Source organism: Triticum urartu, chromosome 3 (assembly GCF_003073215.2).
Source record: "Triticum urartu cultivar G1812 chromosome 3, Tu2.1, whole genome shotgun sequence".
NCBI classification, from domain to species: domain Eukaryota; kingdom Viridiplantae; phylum Streptophyta; class Magnoliopsida; order Poales; family Poaceae; genus Triticum; species Triticum urartu.
This window is the reverse complement of record NC_053024.1, coordinates 730,883,919-730,910,757: the sequence shown is the minus strand read 5'-3', so window position 1 is coordinate 730,910,757 and position 26,839 is coordinate 730,883,919. Positions and strand designations below refer to the sequence as shown.

At 45.3% G+C, this 26,839-nt stretch overlaps 1 pseudogene; it reads left to right on the top strand.

The window, feature by feature from the left end:
- The first annotated feature begins 14,652 nt into the window (after positions 1-14,652).
- The window catches only part of LOC125547354, a 50,627-nt pseudogene continuing 38,440 nt past the window's right edge, over positions 14,653-26,839 (top strand).

Sequence of the window (26,839 nt, the reverse complement as noted above, 5' to 3'; positions counted from 1 at the left end):
ACTCCGTTTTGGGCATATAGCATATCAAAATGTTCGTCTCAGAGAGTACATCATTTCATTCCATTGCATCATTTTCATTTGAGTTCATCTTGATTCCCGAAATGTTGTTAGAAGAGTGCTACTTGGGATAATTGTCAGATCTGCTGCTCCATTTAGATAATTGTCATTTTTTCCATGATCATTGTGTGCATGATATTCCCATGAGCTCTACATATGTTTTGTTAAGGGTTTTGCCATCTTTCCAGATGTGCAACCCATGTATTTTTGTGATGTGTGTGGTGACTAGCACAAGCTTGCAAAGTGAGGCACTTGGTAATGCTGATTTCAGGGACTTAGCATTTTCACTAAGTCCTTGACCTGTTTATCTCATATTGCCATATGTTCATGATGTTTCCTAGTGATCCTGCCTCTTTTGAGGATGATCAGTAAGGATGTTTTATTAATCTTGTAGTGCTCTATCCATCCATGTCTTTGTTTGCAATTTTGGAGCACCCTAGCTTGAGTCAATCGAGCTCTACTTTTGCTACTTCGTGAATCTGGACAGATTGTCTACTTGTTAGCGATTTTGCCGATGATGTTGTAGTTGACCCGTGCATGCTATGCTATTGTTATTGCCATGTCTAGCTTGCATTTTGTGTATTCTTGATGGGTGTATGCTTATATCGTCATGACTTGCTCCGTAGTGAGTGCATCGAGCTCGTAAACATGCCTACTTGAGATCTGTTTCAGCATGTGCCAGTTTTCACTAAGTCTGAAAACTGATTATGCTTTTGCTATGTTCACATGCTTGCTAGTATGTTTTCTGATCCCTTTTGGCTCAAGGTCACTAAGGGACTTTTGTTAAGCTTTTTGAGTAGCTCCATGCCATGTTTTACTTTGCCATGTTCATGTCCTGTAGCATGTAGTTTTGTTGCTCCGAAGTGTGCTACCTGATCTGAAATTCCAGACAAGTGTTAATTTCACAAAGTCTGAGATATGTTTACCATATGCATTTTTGCCATGCTTGTTTGAACCTGTTAATGGATGAATTGGCCGTAGTTCAGTGTTATACTTTTGTTAAGCATCTTGAATGCATCCCTGCCATGTATTTTGTTGCCATGTTTGGGTGCTGTAGCATGTTCATCTCTTTGCATTTAGATGGCTACTTGCTGTAAATCGCAGACCGGTGTCATATTTGAATTGCTTGCCATTTCCAAACCGTAACTCCGATTCCGGCGTTCTTTATATCGTTTTCAAGCGATTTAATCTCATCTTTCCAGTGGCACACTTGGATTTCCAAGTTGAGGCCAGGTTCTTGCATCCCTTGTCAAATCTGCATCCCGCATAGCATACCATTTTGCATCATATTGTTTGAGCCTTGCACGTGGTTGATTGTGTCCTTGTTGCTTGTTTGTCTTGTTTGGGTAGAGCCGGGAGACGAGTTCGCTAACGAGGAGCCCGTTGAGTTTGCTTTCGAGGATCCAGTCAACTCTGACAACTTTGCAGGCAAGATGATCATACCCTCGAAATCACTACTATCTTTGCTATGCTAGATTGCTCGCTCTTTTGCTATGCCAATGCTACGATGCCTACCACTTTTTCAAGCCTCCCAAATTGCCATGTCAAACCTCTAACCCACCATGTCCTAGCAAACCGTTGATTGGCTATGTTACCGCTTTGCTCAGCCCCTCTTATAGCGTTGCTAGTTGCAGGTGAAGATTGGAGGCCGTTCCTTGTTGGAACATTTATTTACTTGTTGGGATATCATTATATTATCTTGTTATCTTAATGCATCTATATACTTGGTAAAGGGTGGAAGGCTCGGCCTCTCGCCTAGTGTTTTGTTCCACTCTTGCCGCCCTAGTTTCCGTTATATCGGTGTTATGTTCCCGGATTTTGCGTTCCTTACGCGGTTGGGTTATAATGGGAACCCCTTGATAGTTCGCCTTGATTAAAGCTTTTCCAGCAATGCCCAACCTTGGTTTTACCATTTGCCACCTAGCCTCTTTTTCCCTTGGGTTTCCGGAGCCCGAGGGTCATCTTATTTAACCCCCCGGGCCAGTGCTCCTCTGAGTGTTGGTCCGACATGAGCTGCCTGCGGGGCCACCTCGGGGAAACTTGAGGGTTGGTTTTACTCGTAGCTAGTCTCATCTGAGTGTGCCCTGAGAACAGATATGTGCAGCTCCTATCGGGATTTGTCGGCACATTCGGGCGGTGTTGCTGGTCTTGTTTTAACCTATCGAAGTGTCTTGAAGAACCGAGATACCGAGTCTGATCGGAACGTCTCGGGAGGAGGTCTATTCCTTCGTTGACCGTGAGAGCTTGTCATGGGCTAAGTTGGGACTCCCCTGCAGGGATTTGAACTTTCGAAAGCCGTGCCCGCGGTTATGGGCAGATGGGAATTTGTTAATGTCCGGTTGTAGATAACTTGAACCTTAACTTAATTAAAATGAATCAACTGAGTGTGTTACCGTGATGGCTCTTCTCGGCGGAGTCCGGGAAGTGGACACGGTGTTGGAGTAATGCTTGCGCAGGTTGCTCTCTAGTTTCTCGCTCGCGCTTTGCCTCCTCTTCTCGCTCTCTTTTGCGAACAGGATAGTCACCATATATGCTAGTCGCTTGCTACAGCTCCACATATTTACCTTGCCTTACCTATAAGCTTAAATAGTCTTGATCGCGAGGGTGCGAGATTGCTGAGTCCCTGTGGCTCACAGATTACTATTACACCAGATGCAGGGCCTGATGATTCCGCTCCAGGTGACGCAGGTGACCCGCTCGAGCTCAAGTGGGAGTTCGACGAGGACTCTCAACGATACTATGTTTCCTTTCCTGATGATCAGTAGTGGTGCCCAGTTGGGGGTGATCGGGACCGTGTCGCATGTTGGGTTATCTTTTATTTTGGCGCCGTAGTCGGGCCATGAGTGTTTGGATGATGTAATGTTATTTATGTATATTGATTGACGTGGCGAGTGTAAGCCAACTATGTTCTCTCCCCTTTATTATTTATATTACATGGGATGTTGTGAAGATTGCCTAACTTGCGACATATGCCTTCAATGCGATTATGTCTCTAAGTCGTGCCTCGACACGTGGGAGCTATAGTCGCATCGAGGGTGTTACAAGTTGGTAATCAGAGCCTTCCCCGACCTTAGGAGCCCCATTGCTTGATCGTTGTTAGCGGCCGAGTTGTGTATAGAAAAATGTTTTGAGTCATTTAGGAATTATATATCGGAGAGTTTAGGAATTCTTTTTACTTCCCAGTCTCCTCATCGCTCTGGTAAGGCATCCTGACGTAGGGTTTTGACTCTTCTCTTCTCAAATTTCACTAAATTTTTTTTAGGATCACGCGGGTATCTTGGAATCGTTCCAATGGTTTTATGATGAGAACATTGTCGTGGTGCCTCCTGTCAGGGGTTTTGTGGAAGTGTCCCGGGGAGTTGAGCTCTGAGGTGTTGTCGTCATAATTTTATCGTTGCAGTTCTGGAATACCTGAGTTTAGTACGCCGACATCAAAAATCTCTTTTATGCAGTTCGTTGGTGAGATAACCTCGACGCCACCCAGTGCTGGGGCGGGAGTTCGGGAGTATCGCCATAACTTGTATAACAGATGCTTTTCGAAGGTTGAGGTAGATGGTTTCCGAAGTTTTTCTCGGTTATGTGTTGAAGGATGGATACAACTGGATGTAGGATTTGCTAGATTTGGGTGAGATATTATTCTTCCCCTGTATCCCCAACACCTCATTGCATAACCGGAAAGGTTTGGGAGTTTCATAGGTGGGAATTCTTGTAGCTCTAGTTCTTCTTCCACGGATATTGGTTTGAGATTGGGATTTCTTACCGATTATTCGTTCTTGATCCGTACCTTGTTGATTTATTTCTCTACCTAAATTCTAAGTGACTTCTCAATTTATGGATATGTGACCATTTCAAGAGGAATGCATTCGTTCATTTTGTTCGGATGTGAAGACTATATGTTGCAATTTTCATTTCGTTGGATTCAGCTTCAATCTTTGTCTATCAATGTGCTAATGGATGTCAACCTCTTCAGGATGGCTCCTCCAACGCGCACGACTCCGAATCTTGATCCGCCACCACCTCCACCTCCTCCGGAGGCATGGCAAGCTGTGATGGCCGCAACCAATGCAAACACACAGTTGATCATGCAAATTCTTCAAGAGCGCAATCAAGGCAACCAAGGAAACCAAGGCAACAATCAGAATCACTTTGCTACACTCAACCAGTTCCTTGCTAACGGGCCAAAGACTTTCAGCAATTGTGTTGAGGCAACCGATGCTGACGATTGGCTTGTGGATCTGTGCAAGCATTTCGAGTGCAGTAACGTTAGGCCTGAGGACTTTGTCAAGTTCGCTTCCTTCCAACTCAAAGATCAAGCTGCAGAATGGTTCCAGTAGTACAAGGATTCCAGAGGTGGACGTGTGATCTCTTGGGATGAATTCCGTCAAGATTTTAGAGCTCACCATATCCCTCAGAGCGTGGTTGAAAGCAAGCGTGAGGAATTCCGCAACCTGAAGCAAGGCTCTTTGTCTGTCTATGACTACAACAAGTTGTTTCAGAAACTCGCCCGCTTTGCTAAGCAGGACGTCCCTGATGAGAAGAGCATGATATACCAGTTCAGGAGTAGTCTCAGAGAAGAAATTCAGCTAGCTCTTGTTCTCTTTGAGCCCTTGAGGTACGATGAGTTCTACAACATGGCATTGAAGCAAGAGGCCGCTCAACTGAGGTGTGATGCTTCCAAGAAGCGAGTTAGAGATGTTACTCCTTCTTTCTCTACTCAAGTGGCCAAGCAGCAGAAGTATTGGCTTCCTCCTCCTCCGTTCCGTCAGCCGTATCAGCAGAAGAGCAAAGGTGGCAGTGGTTCTTCCCATCCACCCAACCCAGGCTTTCAGAACAAGACTTCGTCCCAACCTCCAAGATCGAGTGCTCCGTATCACCATCCGCTTTCAGAGGTCACGTGCAACAAGTGCCAACAGAAGGGTCACTATGCCAACAAGTGTTTCAACCAGAGGCGTCTCCCTCCTCCTCCTCCTGTGAGATCGGCAAGTACAGCTATGGTCAAGCATAACCCCAAGCACGCCAAGGTCAATTTGATAAATGCAGCTCAGGCAGAGGGTTTGTCAGATGTCATCATGGGTAACCTTCCTATTAATGATATTCCTGCAAAAGTACTTTTTGACTCTGGTGCATCGCATTCCTTCATGTCATTCCCATTTGCATCGGAGAACAATTTTAGTACTAAGGCTTTACCTAGAGCTATGCAAGTCGTCTCTCCGGCTAAGCGTCTGAGTTCTAGTATGATGGTTCCGGATATTTCTATCTTGATGGGTGATTTCAAGTTTCTGGCTTCTCCAATGGTTCTTGGTAACTCGGATATTGATCTTATTCTCGGGATGGATTGTCTTTCTAAGCACAAGGCTCAGCTTGATTGTGCTGCCAGACAGATTCAATTGACTCATTCGTCTGAGGATGTAATTGTCTTTGCCGCTCGGGATAATACCATCCGTCTGTTTTCTCTCAATGAGAAGGGTGAATTGGATGCTATCTCGCAGATTCCAGTCGTTTGTGAATATCAAGATGTCTTTCCAGAAGAGCTTCCAGGAATGCCTCCGCACCGGCCAGTTGAATTCGTTATTGATCTTGAGCCCGGCACGGAACCTGTGTGCAAGCGTCCTTACAAGCTCGGACCTGAAGAGTTGAAGGAGCTGAAGAAGCAACTCGATATTCAAGAGAAAATGGGTCTCATCCGGCCTAGTTCTTCTCCGTGGGGTTGTGGTGTTCTTTTTGTGAAGAAGAAGGATGGAACGGACCGACTTTGTGTTGATTACCGTCCATTGAACAAGAAGACCATCAAGAACAAATACCCACTTCCCAACATCAACGAGTTGTTCGAACAACTCAAAGGTGCCCAAGTATTCTCCAAGCTTGATCTCCGTATGGGTTATCATCAGATTTGAATCCGTGAGCAAGATATTCCCAAGACGGCTTTCAGGACAAGCTATGGTTCATATGAGTACACTGTCATGTCGTTTCGCCTCGTCAACGCTCCTCCGACTTTCTCTCGCATGATGAACTTCATCTTCAACGCCTACACCAATGACTTCGTTTTGGTCTATCTCGACGACATTCTGGTTTTCTCGAAGAACAAGGAAGATCATGCCAAGCACCTGCGTTTGGTACTCGATAAGCTCAGGGAACACCAGTTCTACACCAAGTTCTCCAAGTGTGAATTTTGGCTCGATGAGGTTCTTTATCTTGGTCATATCATCTCTTCCAAGAGCATTGCGGTGAATCCTGAGAAGGTGTCTGCAATTGTGAATTGGGAACCTCCTCGGAACGTGAAGCAACTCCGTAGCTTCCTCGGTCTCGCAAGCTGTTGTCGAAGATTCGTTGAAAAACTTTTCTAAGATCGCGAAGCCTCTCTCAAATCTTCTCCAGAAGCACGTCAAGTACGTTTGGTCTCCGGAGTGTGACATTGCTTTCAACACTTTGAAAGAGAAATTGATCACTGCTCCAGTTCTGACTCCGCCCGATGAATCCAAGCCGTACGAGGTCTTTTGTGATGCCTCTCTCCAAGGTCTTGGCGCAGTATTGATGCAAGAGAAGAAAGTTGTTGCTTATACCTCTCGCCAGTTGAAACCTAACGACAAGAACTACCCCACTCATGATCTCGATTTGGCGGCAGTTGTGCATGCTCTTTTGACTTGGAGACATCTCTTATTGGGAAGAAAAGTGGATATTTTCACTGATCACAAGAGTCTCAAGTACATCTTCACTCAGCCTAATCTCAATCTCAGGCAAACTCGATGGGTCGAAATGATTCAAGAGTATAATCCGAGTATCGAGTATACTCCAGGCAAGGCCAATGTGATTGCTGACGCATTGCGCAGGAAGGCTTATTGCAACAGTCTGATTCTCAAGCCTTATCAACCCGAGCTTTGTGAAGCTTTCCGCAAACTTAATCTGCAAGTTGTTCCTCAAGGTTTCCTCGCCAACCTTCAAGTCTCTCCTACCTTGGAAGACCAGATTCGCCAAGCTCAGCTTCTTGATGCTATGGTGAAAAAGGTGAAGATTGGGATTGCCAAGAGTTAACCCAAGTACAAGTGCTACCGCCTTGATGACAAGGATACTCTCTTCTTCGAGGATCGTATTGTTGTGCCCAAAGGTGAACTTCGTAAAGTGATCATGAACGAGGCTCACAATTCTCTCCTCTCCATCCACCCTGGGAGCACGAAGATGTATCAGGACCCCAAGCAGGCTTACTGGTGGACTTGAATGAAGCGCGAGATTGCTCAGTTCGTGAATGAATGTGATGTCTGCAGAAGAGTGGAGGCAGAACACCAAAGGCCAGCTGGTCTCCTCCAACCTCTTGCCATTCCAGAATGGAAGTTTGACCATATTGAGATGGACTTCGTGACTGGGTTTCCAAAGTCCAAGCGTGGCAATGATGCTATATTCGTTGTCATCGACAAACTCACTAAAGTGGCTCACTTTCTGCCTATCAAAGAGTCAATCACTGCAGCTCAATTGGCGGAACTCTATACCTCTCGGATTGTCTCTCTGCACGGTATTCCACAAGTGATCTCTTCAGACCATGGTAGCATCTTTACCTCCAAGTTTTGGGATTCTTTTCAGAAGGCCATGGGCACCAACATCCGCTTCAGCATAACTTTTCATCCTCAAACTAGCGGTCAAGTCGAGCGTGTCAACCAGATTCTTGAAGATATGCTCAGGGCTTGTGTTATCTCCTTCGGCATGAAGTGGGAGGATTGTCTTCCTTATGCTGAATTCTCCTACAACAACAGTTTTCAAGCAAGTTCGGGCAAGGCCCCATTTGAAATTCTGTATGGCAGGAAGTGCCGTACCCCTCTCAACTGGTCTGAAACCGGTGAACGTCAGCTTTTGGGTAATGACTTAATCACAGAGGCAGAGGAAATGCGCAAAGTCATTCGAGATAACCTCAAAGCAGCCAATCCCGCCAGAAGAGCTACTATGATAGTAAGCACCGTGATTTGGCTTTCGAGATCGGAGATCATGTGTACCTCCGCGTCTCTCCTATGAAAGGTACTCGTCGCTTTGGTATCAAAGGGAAGCTTGCCCCCAGATACGTGAGACCTTTCAAGATTGTCAGCAAGAGAGGCGACCTCGCCTATCAACTCGAGCTTCCTTCAAACTTTGCAAATGTTCATGATGTGTTCCATGTCTCTCAGCTCCGAAAGTGCTTCAAGACTCCTGACCGCACCGTCAACTTCGAGGACATTGAGCTCCAAGAAGATCTCCTATCGTGAGCACCCAGTTGCTATTCTTGAAGAGACTGAACGCAAGACTCGCAACAAGTCAATCAAATTCCTCAAAGTCAAGTGGTCACACCATTCCGACCGTGAAGCTACCTGGGAACGCGAGGATCACCTCCGTTCTGAGTACCCGGCGTTCTTTCAGTCCTAGATCTCGGGACGAGATCCTTTCGTAGTGGTGGAGTGTTGTAACACCCCCGGATGTGACTTTCCCAATTTGTACTCCAACTCTTGCCGTTTCCGGCGTTAAGTTATTTTATTTTCTCGGGTTCGGGTTTTGTCTCCGTGTGTTGTTATCGTTGTCATGCATCTCATATCATGTCATCATGTGCATTGCATTTACATACGTGTTCATCTCTTGCGTTCGAGCATTTTTCCCTGTTGTCCGTTTTGCATTCCGGCGCTTCGTTCTCCTCCGACGGTCATTTCTACCTTTCTTTCGTGTGTGGGGATTAAACATTTCCGGATTGGACCGAGACTTGCCAAGCGGCCTTGGTTTACTACCGGTAGACTGCCTGTCAAGTTTCGTACCATTTGGACTTCGTTTGATACTCCAACGGTTAACCGAGGGACCGAAAAGGCCTCGTGTGCGTTGCAGCCCAACACCCCTCCAATTTGGCCCAAAACCCACCAAAACCCTCTCCATCATCTAGAGCGTTCGATCACAATCGCGTGGCCGAAAATCGCACCTCATTTGGACACTCCTAGCTCCCTCTATGCTTATTTAAAAACACCCCCGAATTTCTCCTTCCCCTTCCTCCCGAAAACCTAGATCCAAATCATCATCGTCGCCCGCCGGACAAAACTCCCCCGCCGACGGACGTGTCCGGTCCGCCCCGCCGCCGCCACGTGGCAAGCCGCCACTCGCCGCCACCTTCTCTCTCCGCGCCGGCCCGGGAGGCCCAGGCGAGGCCCCCGCGGCCCGGATCCGCCGCGCCGCCCCGCGCGTCGCCCCGCCGCCGCCTTCTCCAGCTCCGGGCACCGAGCCGCCACGCCTCCGCGCCGGCCGCAGCCCTCGTCGCCGGCCGGAGCAAGCCGGCACCGCCCGCTCCTCCTACGGCGGCCGGGCCTGCCTCGCCGGCCACCGGCATCGCCACCGCCGCCCCGGACGTCTTCCCCTCCTCCGGCGTGCCTCCTCCCAACTCCGGCGAGCTCCAAGTTCCCCCGGTGATCCTCGAAGTCCGTGCATGAACAGTAACTCCGGCGAGATCCGGATCTGGATCTGGATCTGAGATCCACCTCGGTTGACTTTTTGCCCGAAACCCTAGCTCATGTGCTCCTGTTCATTGCATCGTAACTTTGCATTCGTAACTCCGTTTTGGGCATATAGCATATCAAAATGTTCGTCTCAGAGAGTACATCATTTCATTCCATTGCATCATTTTCATTTGAGTTCATCTTGATTCCCGAAATGTTGTTAGAAGAGTGCTACTTGGGATAATTGTCAGATCTGCTGCTCCATTTAGATAATTGTCATTTTTTCCATGATCATTGTGTGCATGATATTCCCATGAGCTCTACATATGTTTTGTTAAGGGTTTTGCCATCTTTCCAGATGTGCAACCCATGTATTTTTGTGATGTGTGTGGTGACTAGCACAAGCGGGATTTGTCGGCACATTCGGGCGGTGTTGCTGGTCTTGTTTTAACCTGTCGAATTGTCTTGTTGTACCGGGTTGCCGAGTCTGATCGGTGTGTCTCGGGTGGAGGTCTATTCCTTCGTTGACCGTGAGAGCTTGTCATGGGCTAAGTTGGGACTCCCCTGCAGGGATTGAACTTTCGAAAGCCGTGCCCGCGGTTATGGGCAGATGGGAATTTGTTAATGTCCGGTTGTAGATAACTTGAACCTTAATTAATTAAAAATGAATCAACCGTGTGAGTTACCGTGATGGCCTCTTCTCGGCGGAGTCCGGGAAGTGGACACGGTGTTGGAGTAATGTTTGCGCAGGTTGCTCTTCTAGATTCTCGCTCGCGCTTTGCCTCCTCTTCTCGCTCTCTTTTGCGTATAAGATAGCCACCACATATGCTAGTCGCTTGCTGCAGCTCCACATATATCTGCCTTATCCATTCCTATAAGCTTAAATAGTTTTGATCGCGAGGGTGCGAGATTGCTGAGTCCCTGTGGCTCACAGATACTATAATTTCAGATGCAGGACCAGGTGATTTCGCTCCAGGTGACGAGTACGAGCTTAAGTGGGAGTTCGACGAGGACTCTCAGCGTTATTATGTTTCCTTTCCCGATGATCAGTAGTGGTGCCTAGTTGGGGTTTGATTCAGGGCCTTGTCGCATGTTGGGTTCTTTTCCATTTTGGCGCCGTAGTCAGGCCATGAGTGTTTGATTGATGGATGTTATTTATGTACTCTGATGTGACGTGTGAGTGTAAGCTGACTATGTATCTCCCCCTTTTATTATGTATTACATGGGATGTTGTAATGATTGCCTGACTTGCGACATTGCTTTCAATGCGGTTATGTCTCTAAGTCGTGCCTCGACACGTGGGAGCTATAGCCGCATCGAGGGCGTTATACTTGCAAAGTGGTGCATTCGTTAATGCCGATTTCAGGGACTTAGCAATTCCACTAAGTCCTTGATCTGTTTATTTCATTATGCCATATGTTCATGTTGTTTCCTAGTGATCCGTGCCTCTTTTGAGGATGATCAGTAAGGATGATTTGTTAATCTTGTAGTGCTCTATCCATCCATGTCTTTGTTGGTAATTGTGGATCACCCTAACTTGAGTCAATCGAGCTCTACTTTTGCTATTTCGTGGATCTGGGCAGATTGTCTACTTGTTAGCGATTTTGCCGAGGATGTTGTAGTTGATCCGTGCATGCTATGTTATTGTTCTTGCCATGTCTAGCTTGTATAATGTGTTTTCTTGATGGGTGTATGCTTAGATTGTCATGCCTTGCTCTATAGTGAGTGCATCGAGCTCGTTAACATGCCTACTTGATATCTGTTTCAGCATGCTCCAGTTTTCACTAAGTCTGAGAACTGATTATGTTTTTGCCATGTTCACATGCTTGCAATTGTATTTTCTGATCCCTTTTGGCTCAAGGTCACTAAGGGACTTTTGTTAACCTCTTTGAGTAGTTACATTCCATGCTTTACTTTGCCATGTTCAGGTCCTGTAGCATGTAGTTTTGTTGCTCCAAAGAGTGCTATCTGATCTGAAATTCCAGACAAGTGTTAATTTCACTAAGTCTGAGATCTGTTTGCCAAATGCATTTTTGCCATGCTTGTTTGAACCCGTTAATAGATGAATTGGCCGTAGCTCAGTGCTAGTCTTTTGTTAAGCACCATGAGTGGATCCCTGTCATGTATTTTGTTGTCATGTTTGAGTGCTGTAGCATGTTCATCTTGTTGCATTTAGATGGCTACTTGCTGTTTATCGCAGACCGGTGCCATATTTGAATTGCTTGCCATTTCCAAACCGTAACTCCGATTCCGGTGATCTTTATATAGTTTTCAAGCGATTTCACCTCACCTTTCCAGTGGCACACTTGGATTTCCAAGTTGAGTCCAGGTTCATTTATTCCCTTGCAAATCATGCATATGCATCGCATACCGCATCCCACATATCATACCATGTTCATGTGTTGGTTGTTTACTATGTTGTGTGCTTCCTTTGCGGTGTTTGCTTCTTCGGGTTGGTTCCGGTAACGTCACGTTTGTGAGGACCCGTTCGTCTACTTCTGTTTGTCTTCTTCATGGACTCGTTCTTCTTCCTTGCGGGATTTCAGGCAAGATGATCATACCCTCGAAATCACTACTATCTTTGCTTTGCTAGATGCTCGCTCTTTTGCTATGCCTATGCTGCGATACCGACCACTTGCTTATCATGCCTCCCATATTGTTAAACCAAGCCTCTAACCCACCTTATCCTAGCAAACCGTTGTTTGGCTATGTTACCGCTTTGCTCAGCCCCTATTATAGCGTTGTTAGTTGCAGGTGAAGATTGAAGCTTGTTCCATGTTGGAACATGGATATTTTGTTGGGATATCACGATATATCTTATTTGATTAATGCATCTATATACTTGGTAAAGGGTGGAAGGCTCGGCCTTATGCCTGGTGTTTTGTTCCATTCTTGCCGCCCTAGTTTCAGTCATATCGGTGTTATGTTCCCGGATTTTGCGTTCCTTACGCGGTTGGGTTATAATGGGAACCCCTTGACAGTTCGCTTTGAATAAAACTCCTCCAGCAAGGCCCAACCTTGGTTTTACCATTCGCCACCTAGCCTCTTTTTCCCTTGGGTTAGGCCAGCCCAAGGGTCATCTTTATTTTAACCCCCCCGGGCCAGTGCTTGTCTAAGTGTTGGTCCGAAATGGGCAGCCTGCGGGGCCACCTCGGAGAAACTTGAGGGCTGGTTTTACTCGTAGCTTGACCTATCCGGTGTTGCCCTGAGAACGAGATATGTGCAGCTCCCATCAGGATGTCGGCACATCGAGCGGCTTTGCTGGACTTGTTTTACCATTGTCGAGGATGTCTTGTAGAACCGGGATACCGAGTCTGATTGGAATGTCTCGGGAGGAGGTCGATTCCTTCGTTGACCGTGAGAGCTTGTCATGGGCTAAGTTGGGACACCCCTGCAGGGATTTGAACTTTCGAAAGCCGTGCCCTCGGTTATGGGCAGATGGGAATTTGTTAATGTCCGGTTGTAGAAAACCTGAAGTTGACCTTAATTAAAAGGCATCAACCGCGTGTGTAACCGTGATGGTCTCTTTCCGGCGGTGTCCGGGAAGTGAACACGGTGTTGAAGTTATGCTTGACGTAGGTTGTTTTAGGATCACTTCTTGATCATACTTTCTCGAACGTGCTTTGCCTTCTCTTCTCGCTCTCATTTGCGTATGTTAGCCACCATATATGCTAGCCGCTTGCTGCAGCTCCACCTCATACCTTTACCTTACCCATAAGCTTAAATAGTCTTGATCGCGAGGGTGCGAGATTGCTGAGTCCCCGTGGCTCACAAATACTTCCAAACCAGCTTGTAGGTGCCGATGAGTCCGTGCAGATGACGCAACCAAGCTCAGGAGGAGCTCGATGAAGATCTTGTCCTTTGTGTTGTTTCGTTCTAGTTGATCAGTAGTGGAGCCCAGTTGGGGTCGATCGGGGACCTTTGTCGCATTTGGGGTTGTTCTTTTATTTTGGTTCCGTAGTCGGACCTTGATTGTATTTGGATGTTGTAATGCTTTATTCATGTAATTGTGTGAAGTGGCGATTGTAAGCTAACTATGTATCTCTTTTCCTTATGTATTACATGGGTTGTGTGAAGATTACCTCACTTGCGACATTGCCTTCAATGCGGTTATGCCTCTAAGTCGTGCTTCGACACGTGGGAGATATAGCCGCATCGAGGGCATTACAATCAGCTTCAAAGTTTATTTTTACTCTCAAGTAGTCAATATCTGAGCATGAACACTCAAACTATTGCAGGGGGAGAATTTCCACAGTAACCCTGGGCTAGTTAACCTATTTGGAATAGAATTCCCTGATTTGAATATCAAGCATTCACAAATGCAGAATACATTGTCTCGAGGTACAATCCCACTTGATTCTCAAACAATCACTAATTCATGAATTGCAGTAGGGTGAACCCAAGATGTCCGGAGCCTCTCTTGTGAATCACAATGCTTACAATGATTTCATGATTGAGATCTCGGGATTTGAAAAAGATGCATCTTTTAAAGGTGTGACTGTAGAAGTTTAGCTAAATAAACAGAATATATCTACTGCAAGTTGATATATAGAAAAGTGGATTTTTGCATAGGTTTTGTATTATATATATATATAGTTAAGTCGGTACTTCCTTTTCTTGCTTTGGAGTGATTGTTTTGCTTGACTCAGCATCCCTATGGTTCTGAGAGGGGCTGGGTGGCTAGATACAGAGGGCCTGGGTGCATGTGCTCTAATATATATTTTCTTTTGGGGAGGGTCACCTGAATGCATTATTAAGAGGTTCACTCTTAACTGCTCTTGTGGAACTAGGCCATCAGGCTACTATATATGTCCGTTGATTTAATCACCGTTGTCTGTGCTAGACGTTCACAGATCTGGATGCCTTTGCTTGCCAAATAAAATATGAACAATAATTATGTTAGGAAGTTACACTAGCTTTGACGATCTGATCATTCATGGAATGTTTTCCGGCATTGCCAACATATTGAGTACTTCAGTTGTAAGTCTGTAAGCAGTTCTCTTTGAAAGAGAAAAATGCATACATGCTTCAGTGAATGGCCACCCCCTTCTATTTTAGTAACACTGCACTTCTTAGTAGTACTTGCTAATCAGTATGGTTATTGGTCTGTAATCTTATTGTTTCTACATTAATTCTTTGTACGTAGGCCGGATCAAGCGCATCGCCGATGCCACGATCGCCGGTCTGCCGCGCTGCTCCTCTCATGTGCGCCCTCGATGCTGACGCCGTCCTATTTTCCGCAGCCACCGCCGTCGGGCTCCGCGTCCACGTGCCCCTTCGAACCTACTGGATGCAATCTCGCATTGCGCTGTCATCCGCACTGTCTGGCACCACCTATGGACACCGAACGACGGATCAAGGTTTAATGACTTTGATCAGGCAAGATACATTCTGCCCGCTCATCTCCCCGTGTTGCCGTTGGTAAGTATGGTGGTATTCTCCATGCTTCTTTTAGTGCTTCTCTCTAAATTCGTTGGGATCCAATTTTGTTCCTGCAAAAGTTGCTTGTGTTCTGTATAGGTGTACAGTTTTCATGTTAACTGGAAAGTACCAAAGTTATCTATCCTAGCTGCATCAAACTACAATTTTCTTGTTTTATTAATAATTTAATATGAGATATACAAGAAAGTGCAGCGGGCATGGCTTGTACTCATGCTTGAGGATATTTGGCTTAGGCTCCTGGACTGTGTCATGGCCACACTGAAGACGGGACACTTGTGGTTATCTTCATGTGTCATTGGTGGTCAGAGAAACCAAACAAAGCTGGAGTGAAAGGTCTATGAGTTTCAATACAGAACAAAGGGTCTATGAGTTTCAATACATTGTCGAAAAATTGTGCCAAACATTAAGGTTGATTTCAGTTCCTTCATCCTTCTAGAGCATAAGAAAAATATGGTGCTTTGCTTGAAAAAATTATGGCTTAATTCTGGAAAGCATTAAGTTTCCATGCATGCTGATACTGATCAATCCATAACTCTAAAAACATGATACCCTCTTTCACATGCTTCATATAAGTTATGCACATGCCATCTCGCTAAGCACTGATAACATGTTTCGTTTAACAGATCATCTAAGATTTGCATAATTGTTTTGAGAATGAGCAGGGCAGCATCGACACCGGCCTCGATCGGTGTCGGGGCAATGGTGAACCAATGAAGAAGCTTAAGGCGGCTCAGGTAGGGTGGCACATGATATTGACATCGACCACGACCAGCGTCGGAGGATGGGTCATTGGGACGGAAGGAGGTAGACAAAGAGGAGGAAGAAAACGATGATCACAAAATTTTAGCACTGATAAAAAACATGCGGTCGATGCATAGTTGCTCTTGTAGTATCTGCTAAAGAAATTCATAAAATATGATATATATTCGTAGGACTTCACTCATGTCACTTAGTCATCAGTTTGATTTATTTTCCTGTATTTTTCCCGTGGCAACGCACGGGCATTGTACTAGTCATGTAGAGTTGTCGTTTGTGTTGTACACTCTATACTTCTGTCGTACAGTAGATTGATCTTGTATTATTTACATCATTTGTTCCTGGCTGTTGTAGTGTCCTTGCCACTTAAACATGCATATATTTTTCAATAAAAGTTAGTAGAATAAATTTTACAGATTTCATTTCTGTAGTCCAATGCATAGACGGAGCTGTTCTTTTTGATTTTGCATCTGACAAAAAAAAAACAAATTAGCAACACCAAAAATCTATCTATATCTATCACTACTGGAAACAGAGAATTTGCCATCAGCCAGCTCTTTGCCATCTGCCAGCTGATGGCAAAGAACGTCTTTGCCATCTGCTTATAAAAAACAGATGGCAAAGAACTGACAGACGGCAAAGAACATGATTGCCATCAGCCAATTCTTTGCCATCTGCCAGCAGATGGCAAAGAGGTTGACAAATCCTGTGGCCGTCAAGCGTGTAACGGCATACCAGCCCCACCTCTTTGCCATCTGCTGGCAGATGGCAAAGAGATGGGGTTATCTTTTTCCAGGTAAAAAAAACTGTGGGGTTATCCCCTCCCTCTCTCTCCCCACCCATCCAGGTAAAAAAACGACATTCGCATCTCATCCACACACCGAACAGCCCCGTCGATGGCGCTCTAGGCTTGCCCGCCGCCACCCTGTCGCCGGCCCCGTCGCTCCCCCGCCCCGTCGCCGGTCGCGTCACTCCCCCGCCCCGTCGCCGGCCCTCCCCCCAGGGGCGGAACCAGACTAGAAATTACCCGGTGTCCACATAGAAGAACACATCAAAAAAGCAATGACCCACACACTAAATCAATGGATTATCCTAAGCAAGTGTAGATTGGACCCGGTGCCAGTGACACCGGCTAGCTGTACGTAGTTACGCCCCTGCCTCCCCCGGCCTAACTATGGGTCAGGCCGGCCACCGCCGGCGCCAAGCCCCCGAGAGACGCCACGACCTCCACCGAGCAGGAGCAGCAACTCGCCTGCTCGTGGCGCGGCGCCTATGAGGAGCCGCCGCCGTCACCATCGGTGTCCTCGACGGAGGCGCAAGATCCCGCGGCGCTGCGCGTGGGGATCATCGGGTTCGGCAACTTCGGGCAGTTCATCGCCAGGGGCATCCAGCGGGAGGGCCACGCCGTGCTGGCCACCTCCAGCTTCGACTACTCCGACTACTGCTCCGCCCACGGGATTCGCTTCTTCAGGTGACCAGCCATGCCAACCCACGAACCTATCTTTCTTCGATTCCGGTCGGGATGCAACAGCAAGGGGATCGATCGATCATGCTGTGAAATGCTGACAACAACAGAAGCTTGGAGGCGCTGTGCGAGGAGCAGCCGGACGTGCTACTGGTTTGCAGCTCCATCCTCTCCACAGAGTCCGTCATCCGCGCCATCCCCCTCGCCAAGCTCCGCCCCGACACCATCGTCACCGACGTGCTCTCCGTCAAGCAGTTCCCCCGCAACCTCCTCCTTGAGGTACTTACATCAGCTACAAATCTTCAACCCAAACTGTACTTACCATTGATGATCACACCAGTACCAATACCACTATTTCTTCTCGTGCAACTTGCACGGGCTAGCTATTTTTCCTAAACAACAACAACAAATCATTCAGATGGTTTAGACTGTAAGTAAATGGCAACAATGTTCAGTGTGAATATCAACAAAGTATAGTTAAACCTGAATGAGGCACCCTTTCATTTTTTTTCATGTTGACCAAGTTATTTTTAGATTCTCTATTTTGACATTTGTTGAAAATAAGGTGAGATCCACCTTTTAATTTATTGAAAGGAAAGTGAATGGCCTCTGATGGATTAGTACCCCATTGTAGATAACAAAGGAGTATAGGTCAAAACATCCTTGAAGGAGCTAGCGAAGGTGAGTAGTGGCCATAACATGGCAAAAATGTGTCCTAGTTGGACTGAATACAAACAATCAATGGCCTATAAGACCCTATGATCTCTCAGCTCACCATGTATGCAAAAGGAAAATTAATCCATTAGGTTCATGACATTTCAGCTCATATTTTTTCTTATAAGAGGGATTATACAGTTTAATACCCTATGACTCCCAGCTCGGCATGTATGCAAAAAGAAAATTAATCCATAAGTTTCATGCCATTTCTGCTCATATAGTTTTTGATATAAGAGAGATTCTGGAGTTTAGTAGAACACGGCGTGCACAATTATGTGTTTCCTGTTTTTTAGTACTATTTATTTTGATTTTACAGTACATGAGGGAGCATTTAAACTCTTGTGCAAAAACTCCATGCTCGAAAGAAATAACCTATATTGCCTCCATCTGCTAACTTCTGACTGTTCTGATTTAAAATTTATACCAACTCATGTAGCAAAAAAATATAAAAAAACCCGTCACAGAACATAGTTCATGTCAATATCAACAACAGTATATGAAATCCAGAGGTACATACAAATTATGATCCTTCGCAGCTATTGTTATTGTTCTGTAACAAACCAAGAATTGATTGAGCTGAATAATCAACAGATTTTATTGCTGCATGCAGAGCGGTGCATAAGCACACTTGATGATTGCACCCTGTTATTGTTGACTGAACTTTGTTCTCTCTCTCAAATAATGTTATCACGAAGATTATTTCATTATGAATCTATGTCCTCTTCCTATAAATTGCGTACCTGACTCCCTGGGATAATATAGCACCTTGCAACATGTGTGATAGTTCAATGATTACTTCATCTTTATAGGCCCAACTTAATGTCAAATCCATCAAAGAATGCAGCATATGCCCTGATCTCTTTCCTTTTTTATCTCCTAGGGTACTACCGCATCTGAGTAAATATGCATAACTAAACAACAGGTTCACAGGCAGATTACAGACTCACCAGAATACTTCCCTCCAAAACAATTCAGCTATATGAATCAAACAATATGATTTGTTTTTGTCTTGTCATACATATACCAATTGGTTACCCATATCCATGCAAATGTCTCTTAATTAGAATGGAAATTTAACACACTTTTGATTTGAAAATTGAAACAGAGCAAGGCTGAGCACTCGTGAATTAGTTAGAATGCTTCACAAATCCTGTAAGTTGGTGAACTAAATTACAACTACTACTAATGAATGAATAGCAGCAGATGGTAGACCTTTTTGGGAAAATATATTTGATGCATCTTTATAAAAAGTTGAAATGTCTTGGATGGAAGTTCATCCCAGCAGCTGGGTAGAAGTCAACACATACAAAGCAATCTGAAAGAAAAACCTGCATGTGAACTCATCTAGGTTTCAGTACTGAATATGTCCCAAACTCCCAATAACAGTCAAGAAGGCGGCATTGAACTGGTTGGTGAAAAATCATTGTACCTGGCACCTTGGGTGAGTTTGCATGTAAGTTCACACACATGCAAGAATGGTGTTTATACTTTCCAAGATTTCATGATCAAGCTTGATACCACCTGACACGGAAGTATATAAAAATATGATTTCAGGAAGGTACAATCAATATTACGCAAGAGACATGCCATGCATACATATATATATATAATTTATTTTCTTAAGGCAATAAAATTAAAATACCGTTTATACGTATACCTTTTGAGTTGAAGCCTAGTATCATTGTCCTAATAAGTTAGCAGCTTATGCTAATTTAGCATGAGGATAGACTGAATTTTCAGTTTACACACGTGATGCTTATGCCTGTCAGTGCATGTGCTGAAGCAGCCAAACCAACATGTTCAACCTAGTGTTAAAACGTACAGTGGAATCACGTGGAGGATCTTCCGCATCTTTTCCCTATATAAGAAGTCAACTACAGTATGGCGCATTCAGTAAAGTATTTGAAAATAAGTGACATGCACATCGAAGTTGTGTTTGCTTCATGCAACTACATGGATATACATTATAGCAATCTCACTACAGGAAAAACTTTGTAAGCTGTGTATGTTTCATACACGGCAAAAGCTGTTTCAAACTCGGCGAACTGTACGCCAAGTGTTACACTCGGCGTATAGCACACAACTTACAACTGGTCGGCTTAGTTGATTGATAGACTAAAACCCGCATTAAAGAAAATGACTGCATGTACGTCACCATCGTCATAGTTATCATGATCAATCTTCTAGAAAAGTTGGCAAATTGAGCAGAAGAAAAGTTGGCAAATTGAGACTAAAACCCGCTTTGTTTCGTTTGTTGGTGCTAACTAGAGTAGATGACAACATTAGCATGCACAAGCCTCATGCCTCTGCTTCGCCATGAGTGTACATGAAAGAAAAAAAGCAGCTCTTATAATTTGCAAAAAATAAACAAGAATGGAGTGGCTGCGTAGCATGTTTCGGTGTTGCGGCCAGGCGAACACTCTGGTACGTGGGCACCTGCTAATTAATTCCGTCATTAGCCCTCGTGAATGGTGCGGATGATGGTGGACACCCCACGAACATGTCCACTTGCATCTTGACTTCCTCTGCACCCATCATCGTGACTTCTGACATGGTTTCGTCTACAGGATGAAATTAGATGCTACTCCTTGCGTTTCAAAATAGTTGACAGTCGAGGGTAGAAAGAACTCACAGACATGATCTATATTGACAACTTTAGTTTGGACAGAGATGAAGTAATCAATTTTGGACATGTGGATGGCATTCAAATATGTCGGTTGCCAAACTGAATCAAGAAGGCCACAACACATAAAAATTGTAAACTATGGCAAGCAGTTTGTAATATCTGCTTATTTGGATGAACAAACCGGTGTGTCCACGACACACAGACACAACACCCCCGACACCCGACACCTCTTCGGCCTCCTGTTGACCGAAAAGGTGCTCTTCGACCTTCCAGAGGCCGACGGGGTCATATATTTGTGAATTATGAGTTTCATTTGAACGGTCATTAGTTACTAGTCTTCACATTTGAGTTGCATCATGCTAACGATACATTGGAAATAATCTTTGGTGCAGCGTCACTCCCGACAAGCATCGACCGATCCTTCGCCGTCTGCCACTGGCGCTACCGGTCCTACACCTACACCTACACCTCTATGATGACGGTAAGTTTCCCAAATGTTTTGCTTAATAGAGTTTTGTTGTGATGCCATGTTGTATCTACACATATCGTGCATAATGTTTGTATGTTTGAAATGTATTGTATGTGTGGGATTCGACACCTAGTCGTGTGCCTTTGGTAGCCTTCCATACAGGGAAATGCCTCCTAGTGCTTCCATTGAGCCATGGTAGTTCCCTACTGCTCCGGAACACATGGATTGACCGGCATGTGTCCTTCTTTGCTCCTGTTTCTGTCCCTACGAGGAAATGTCACGTGGTGTATCACCGAAGTCCTTGTAGCTTGCTACGACTTGGTTGCACTCGCTGATGACCGACACGTGCATTGCTGGGTCATGTATGCCTGTCCCTTTACGTTTGTGCCACCTTGGTTCTATGACTAGTCATGTCGGCCCGGGTACTCTGCCATATGGATACTATCGACATAATCATATACTTAGCATTTTTCCTCCAAAATGACTCAATATGCTTAGCTAGCTCAAAAATGACATAATAAGCTTAATTAGCTCCAAAATGACATATTTAACCTAGGATAGCTCTAAAATGACCTATACTTAGCATTTTTCCTCCAAAATGACTTAATATGCTTAGCTAGCTTAAAAATGACATATTTAACCTAGGATAGCTCTAAAATGACCTATACTTAGCATCTTTTCCTCCAAAATGACTTAATATGCTTAGCTAGCTCTAAAATGATATAATATGCTTAAGAAATTACATATTTTAGGTCCTAAATGACTTCATATGCTTAGCTAGCTCCAAAATGACATAATAACCTTACTTAGCTCCAAAATGACCTATATATTTAACCTAGGCCAGCTCTAAAATGACCTATACTTAGCATTTTTTTCCTCCAAAATGACTCAATATGCTTAGCTAGCTCAAAAATTACATAATAAGCTTAATTAGCTCCAAAATGACCTATTTAACCTAGGATAGCTCTAAAATGACCTATACTTAGCATTTTTTCTTCAAAACAACTTAATATGCTTAGCTAGCTTCAAAATGACCTATTTAACCTAGGATAGCTCTAAAATGACCTATACTTAGCATCTTTTCCTCCAAAATGACTTAATATGCTTAGCTAACTCCAAAATGACATATTATGCTTAAGAAATGACATATTTTAGTTCCTAAATGACTTCACATGCTTAGCTAGCTCCAAAATGACATAATAACCTTACTTAGCTCTAGAATGACCTTAGCATGGTTTACACCAAATGACTTAGTATGCTTAGCTAGCTCAAAAATGACATAATAACCATACCTAGCTCCAAAATGACCTATTTTACAGATATAAGTTGCATCATAATAATCTTCACATTTTAGTTGCATCATAATAATCTTCTTCTTCTAGTCTTCTTCTTCTAACTTTCTTCTTTCCCATTTTACAGATTTGCTTAAGATCACGGAAGCTTGGGTTGATGGAGTGCTTGTATTTAGTTTTTGTTTTGACCTTGTGAAACTTGCTACCTATGGATGAAACTGTGTAATATTGATGAAACTATGTATATGTACGGATGAAATTGCTACTATTGGTAACATGTATTGGATATATGTGTTCATGACTATTGGTAATATGTGTTGAATATGCTATATTGGTCATATAAATATATTTGTGTTTGATTTTCTGTGAAAATGAATTGATATAAGAAAAAACCAAAATTAAATGGGGCAATATAGTCACTTTGCCATCTGCTGGCAGATGGCAAAGAGCTTTGCCATTAGCTGGCAGATGGCAAAGAGGCCACGTGTCATCTACATGTAAAATTTGGGCTGGCCTATTTGGGCTCTTTGTCATCTGCCAGCAGATGGCAAAGCTCTTTGCCATGTGCCGGCAGACGGCAAAGCATGCAGCCTTTGCCATCCGCTGGCGCATGGCAAAGAGCCTGCATACTTTGCCATCTGCTGGCCGATGGCAAAGTATGCCTTTAGCCTTCTAACGGGGCTAACCCCGTTAAGAGGCTTTGCCATCTGCCAGCTGATGGCAAAGCCACAGGCTCTTTGCCATCAGCCAGCAGACGGCAAAGAAGCCTTTGCCGGCAGGGTTTCAGACAAACTGTTTGCCATCTGCTGGCAGATGGCAAAGCCTTTGCCATTCGCCAACCATGCCTTTGCCATCTTCCATGGCAGATGGCAAAGTGCCAGATTCCAGTAGTGTATCTATCTATCTATACCTTCTTCTATACTAATTAGGGACTCCTTAGAAATTACCATCATAATCAGTAATTAGGAGCCGTTAATCTGGTGAGATCAAATTATTACGGCGCAGGTTAACCCATCCCTTTGTAATAAAAGAAAAAAACTTTTATATCCCTCTTTGGAAATTGTTTTCACGTGCTGCCTAAAGAAACTCCACAACAGGCACGTCTTCTCCACCTTAGGTTTTAGGTACCGTAATCTATCCAATATATAAGCGCAATCCTCATGTCATGGCTACCTCATGTGTTCCTTCATTAATCCTTCGCCTCTCCTATCTCCTCCGTGAAGGGCCTTCCCCAGTGCTTCTCCCGTCCTTCACTGTCTATAATCGCCCCCAACGATTATGTCTCTTAGTACAGCCGTCATCTCCATGTGCCTCGGTCTTCGTGTCTCATTAAATCCTCCTCTGATCGATCATGGTGTTAGAGCCTCTGGTGTCTTCTGTTCCTCATACCATGTGCAGATGTGGAAGATCAATCAAGTCAAGCAAGGATGTGAAGGAAAAAGAAGTTAAAAGCTACCACCACGGGCATTGTGGCCAACTGTCGGTGTCAAAACCGGCGGATCTCGGGTAGGGGGTCCCGAACTGTGCGTCTAAGGCGGATGGTAACAAGAGGAAGGGGGACACGATGTTTACCCAGGTTCGGGCCCTCTCTATGGAGGTAATACCCTACTTCCTGCTTGATTGATCTTGATGATATGAGTAGTACAAGAGTTGATCTACCACGAGATCATGGAGGCTAAACCCTAGAAGCTAGCCTATGGTATGATTGTTGTTGTCCTACGAACTAAACCCTCCGGTTTATATAGACACCGGAGGGGGCTAGGGTTACACATAGTCGGTTACAATGGGAGGAGATCTACATATCCGTATCGCCGAGCTTGCCTTCCACGCCAAGGAGAGTCCCATCCGGACAGGAGACGAAGTCTTCAATCTTGTATCTTCATAGTCCAATAGTCCGGCCAAAGGGTATAGTCCGGCTGTCCGGATACCCCCTAATCCAGGACTCCCTCAGTAGCCCCTGAACCAGGCTTCAATGACGATGAGTCCGGCGCGCGGATTGTCTTCGACATTGCAAGGCGGGTTCCTCTTCCGAATACTCCATAAAAGATTTTGAACACAAGGATAGTGTCCGGCTCTGTAAAACAAGTTCCACATACCACCATAGAGAGAATAATATTTCCGATCTGCTGACATATTTGATATCATGACATCACGCCATGGCCCGGTTATTATCGAACCGTTTTTCTCGACCAGCCTTGGCGCATATCGCGAGGCGGTTTCCTTGGCACGTCCTGTCGAAGCAGAGATCATGTCCCCTTATCACGGGATTCTCATCAATACGGGCGTGGGTAACCCAACCGCGCCATCAATCGCGGCGCTTGGAGAATAAGCGAGTTAACCAGGCTAGTGGGGGCGTATAGTTTCATCTGCCCTTATAAAGGGATAAGAGTTCGCCTTTTTCACCCACGCTTTCTTCCTCTTTGCCTATCCATTCTCGCGCACTCGAGCTCCAATGCCCAAGTTCGCACCTTTCTCCTCACACCGCCCCAATCATGTCCGGAGCGGGAGGAAAGTGGATGAGATCCTCCATTATGGAGGAGAATATCAAGAAGCTGCGGGGAGCCGGATACTTGGACGCGGACATCGCGCACCGGCTGCCAAACGCGGGGCAGATCGTCCCTACTCCAGAGCCCCATGAGAGGGTAGTTTTCCTTACCTACTTCGTCCGCGGACTGGGATTTCCCCTCCACCCGTTCGTCCGCGGCCTCATGTTCTACTACGGGCTGGACTTTCATGACCTGGCCCCGAACTTTATCCTCAACATCTCGGCGTTTATCGTCGTGTGCGAGGCCTTCCTCCGCATCCGGCCCCACTTCGCCTGTGGCTGAAGACCTTCAATGTCAAGCCGAAGGTTGTAGGCGGCCAGCAAGCGGAATGCGGAGGCACCATGGTGGGCAAAATGCCCAATGTCACATGGCTCGAGGGCTCCTATGTGGAGACCATAAAGGGGTGGCAATATGGGTGGTTCTACATCACCGAGCCGCACGACCCCAAATGGGTGGCGGCCCCCGAGTTCCGATCCGGAATCCCTATGCGGCTCACCTCCTGGAAAGAGAAGGGCCTGCCCTGGGGTAACTCGGTAGAGCTGACCGGACTCCAGACCTGCATCAAGAACATGATGAACAGGAAAATCAAGCTTGTTAACGTGGTCCAGGTCATGCTCTTCCGCCGGATCCTCCCGTGTCAAAACGGGCGTTCAATCTATGGGAGTTCGACTCAGCTCGGCACCAAACTCTGTGCGAGCTCTTCGACACGACGCACAAGGATGTCTGGAAGGTGCTATTCAAGGGCGCCGAGGTTCCCCCTTCCCTAACCGAGGACCCTGGACTTAGCACGAAGAGCCTCGCAAAACCAGTAAGTTCTTTATAGGGTATTTATTCTCCCTAGTTTAATCATGTGCGGGATCTCAGCTACCCCTGCCTTTAACAGGACTGGGTGGAGACGGCAGAGCAGATTGACTGCGCAGCTCCTTTGCCTGAAGATCCAGCGGACGCTCTCCTGACGGAGATGTTGACTTTGGCACCTTATGAGGTGCCGGAGTAGAGGCCAAGAAGAATGCCAAGGGGACCTGAAAGAGTTCCCGGTGGCAGGTGGTATCGGACTCATCGCCCGATGACTCCGAGACGCACTCCTCTCGTGAAAGCGAGGAGGAGGAAGATGAAGGTTCTCCCCCTGCAGCCGGGGGAAACAAGAAAAGGAAAGCCGCCCCAACCAGGGGGGCCGAAGGGTCCAATAAGGGGAGAACTCTCCTTCCGGACTGCTCCACGACGGCCGCCGACAGCGGCGACGAGTGGCGGCTTAGGGACAAGCCCTTGGCAAAGTCGTAAGTATCCGAATATCATAACGATTATTGGTCTGCTTTATTGAGCTGCTTCTCCTCATGCCAAACACGATTATGCAGTCCGCCTAGAGCCCGAATCGACGTATCTTCGTCAGGTGATTCTTTGGGCTCGTCGGACATGAAGAGCGATTCACTTCCGACCGCTTCTACCCCCGCCCTATGGAAGTGTTGTCCGCGAGAGCACTGAGCCGAGGGGAGGTGGTCCTAGAGGAGCCTTGTAACACTCCAAAATTTTTGATTTGGTTTTATCAAATTCTTTATTTGATTTGAAGGAGGTTATTTAAAATTTTTCTAAAATACTCTCCTTTTCAAATTTTTTTTCTTTTATGACAAGTATTTTTTTGGGTTCATCCAAATCTTGATCTTTGGTCTTGAGGGTTTTTCATCTTGTGTTGGCTCAACACAAATAATGTTGGAAGGTTTTTTACAATTTCTTTTTATTAAAAAGAATTCCTAAATTTTGGATTTATTCTTCCCCATTCAAAAAGTATCCTCTTGCCATGACCTATGTAAAATATTTTCTTCCAAAACCCACCTCCCTACTTTGGATCAAGCCAAGCATCCAATTCCAGCAAGTTTCAACCTCTTCTAAATTTTATTTCTATTTATTTTAACCTCAAAATCATTTTCTGTCATTTATTTGGACTATGGTGGTTTACAAAGGAACTAACAAATTTCCTTTGAATCTTGATCCCAAATAAACTTCTCTGGCTAGTCCTTAGTACCCTCAACCTAGATCCATCAAG